This window comes from Nycticebus coucang, chromosome 20 (assembly GCF_027406575.1).
Source record: "Nycticebus coucang isolate mNycCou1 chromosome 20, mNycCou1.pri, whole genome shotgun sequence".
Classification (NCBI taxonomy): domain Eukaryota; kingdom Metazoa; phylum Chordata; class Mammalia; order Primates; family Lorisidae; genus Nycticebus; species Nycticebus coucang.
In genome coordinates, this window is record NC_069799.1 from 11,764,924 (window position 1) to 11,767,932 (window position 3,009).

At 42.9% G+C, this 3,009-nt stretch overlaps 1 pseudogene; it reads right to left on the bottom strand.

Moving 5' to 3' along the window:
• Window positions 1-636: 636 nt before the first annotated feature.
• LOC128572688 (cAMP-dependent protein kinase type I-alpha regulatory subunit-like) lies at window positions 637-2,073 on the bottom strand (annotated as a pseudogene).
• Between the last annotated feature and the right edge of the window lie 936 nt (window positions 2,074-3,009).

The window sequence follows — 3,009 nt, forward strand, 5'->3', positions numbered from 1 at the left end:
CTAAAATATTCCAGAATTGGAGAGGAAACATTACTAAGATATGAATAAAACCAGCCAAATTAGCTTGGCAAACAAAAATTCTGGTAAAAAGAAAAAAATGATCTATCCATCTGATAATTAGCAAAATGGACATTTTTCAACCCTAAAACTAGTTTAATCGCATACCTTTCTACTAAACTAGGATTTTTTTTCTACATCCATTTTTCCTAATCCTTAGGCTTCATGAGAAATTGTTTATTTTATAAAGAAATAAAGTATATATGGCCACAGTCTAAAAAAGCTCATAACTGGGGCGGCGCCTGTGGCTCAGTGAGCAGGGTGCCGGCCCCATATACCAAGGGTGGCGGGTTCAAACCCGGCCCCGGCCAAACTGCAACAAAAAAATAGCCGGGCATTGTGGTGGGCACCTGTAGTCCCAGCTACTCGGGAGGCTGAGGCAAGAGAATCGCCTAAGCCCAGGAGTTGGAGGTTGCTGTGAGCTGTATGATGCCACGGCACTCTATTGAGGGCGATAAAGTGAAACTCTGTCTCTACAAAAAAAAAAAAAAAAAAAGCTCATAACTGGAAAATTATGTCACTTAAAAAAAAAAATCTCGCACGGTTGCGTCATTACTTATGGTAATTCACTTGGTGCTGGATCTGCCCTCACCAAAAAGCATGGCACTCACTGCCCAGGTGGAATACTAATACTGCACAAAGAGAAGCAGTAACAACAAAGTCTCCATAGAACTCTTTCTATTTATTTAACTGTGTATGAGCATTCAGTTAATGCTCCAAATTAAAAATGGTGTAAAAAAAGCGACTTTTAATATAAACAGACAAGAAGCTGTGATGCCAGTGGCCACTTGGCGCTGCAAATAGGGAAAATAAAGCAGTCTGCATGAGTGAAGCATGGATCAGGGAGAGGAGAAAAGGGAGGCACAGGAGGCAGATTTCAAACAGACAGTGACACGAAACTGTTGTACTAATGGATGTTTCGTTTGAGGATATCTGAGCATGGGCCAAGAACACGTTCAAATCTAGGTCAGTCCAGCTTGACACACTTCACTGGGCCACGCGCAACCACCGTGGCAGCTCGAGGACGATTCATCAGTAGTGCTAGTGTGATTTCACCAAAATAATCAGAAGGCCCTGATCTTCCCACTTCAACAAACTCTTCATTTTCTGAACGACGTTGTAGCACAGCAGCTGACCCCTCTAAAATAATCAAGAACTCTTCCTGGTTCTCTCTGCACCACAATCTTCTGCCCATCATCAAATTGGACTGGTTCCAATGCATCAGCTACTGTAAGACGTTCCCACTTATCCAAAGATTCTAAAATAGACATTTTACCTAAGGAATTCCTCATACATCTTCTGCTTCCTCAGTGTGTTTCCCATGAGGATTCTTCAATAGCTGTCTCGGTCAATACCCCACAATTTCACATTGGTCTTTGCTTTGACAGTGGCTGCTCAGAGGTTCCGTAAATCAAAGCAAATTCTCCAAAACGCCCTCATTCCCCAAAACGGGTTGCCCACTCATTGTTGACATACACATCCATTTCTCCTTGATCAATCACATAGAAGTTATCCCCTTCATCACCTTGCCGAATAACAGTTTCTCCTGCAATGAAGAGACTGGAAACATGACATCAAAAATATCACTTCTCTCACTATCATCGAGATGTGAAAACAGCACATTCTTTTCGATGACTTTGGCTAAAGTGGCCATTGTCTTACAATCTTTTGGTATAACCTTTCTAACATATGAAGCAGCATCTTCCTCTGTGTAGACTTCAGCGCTGATAGCGCCTCGTTGTCTCTGACCCTTAACCATTGGGTTGTGTGGAGGAGGAAAGATTTCATCTTCCCTTGAGTCTGTACGAGTGCCTGCCTTCTGCAGATTCTGAATCTGTTTTGCCTCCTCCTTCTCCAACCTCTTAAAGTATTCCCTGAGGAATGCCATTGGTCTCTCAGGTCGGACGGTGCAATAGAATCCTCGAGGAGAGCCTGAATGTTGTGCTTCTGCACATAGAGCTCACATTCCCGGAGGCTGCGCTCCTCCTCACTGGCAGCAGTGCTGCCAGCTGCCATGGTTCTCTGGGGACGGGCGGCGGAGGACACGGGGTGCAGGTGCGAGGCTGTGTCGTGCTGAGCTTCCTCAGCACTTCCTGAGTTGTGCTATTTATTATTTAAAATAAAGATTATTGTGGTTTTTACTATAAACCATTATATATAAAACTATAATTTTAAAAATGAAAAAACAACAGTTTTAGAGAGACTATTCTCACTGTTCTCCAAAATTGCTGGCCTTCTGACAAAGTTTAGTGGACCCATCCCTGTCTCTATATTTTGGCTGACAGTGAAAGATGGCCGGACCATTTTCATCTGATAACAATAATATTCTAGAAACCCTAAGGCAGGCTGGGCACGGGGCCTCATGCCTATAATCCCAGCACTCTCTTAGACCAAGGCTGGCGGATTGCTTGAGCTCAGGAGTTCCAGACCAGCCAAAGTAAGAGGGACACCCCATCTCTACTAAAAATACAACAGTTAGTCAGGTGTCGTGGCACATGCCTATAGCTCCAGCCACTCAGGAGGCCGAGGCAAGAGGATTTCTTGAGTCCAAGAATTTGAGGTTGCTGTGAGCTATGATGCAATGGCACTCTAGCCTGGGCAATAGAGTGAGATTTTATCTCAAAAAGAAAGAAAGAAACTGTGAGGCACTTCACTTTTATATCTCAACAGAGAAAGCAAAAGGACCTGTCAATTTCAGACAATAGTTCATTTAATTGTTACTTTCATGGTAAAAAGTCATTCAGTAAACACCTATGAGTTGCTAAATTCTGTCTTAGAGAATTTATCACTAAATTACAATATCCAGATGACCAGAATACAGAACAAAGTTATCTTCTGTCACAAATCCTCCACCCTGCACAAGACTGAGACTAATACTTGGATGAATTTATGTAATTCATCGATTTATCTAGGCTCGGTGTGGTGGCTCATGCCTGTAATCCCAGCACTGTG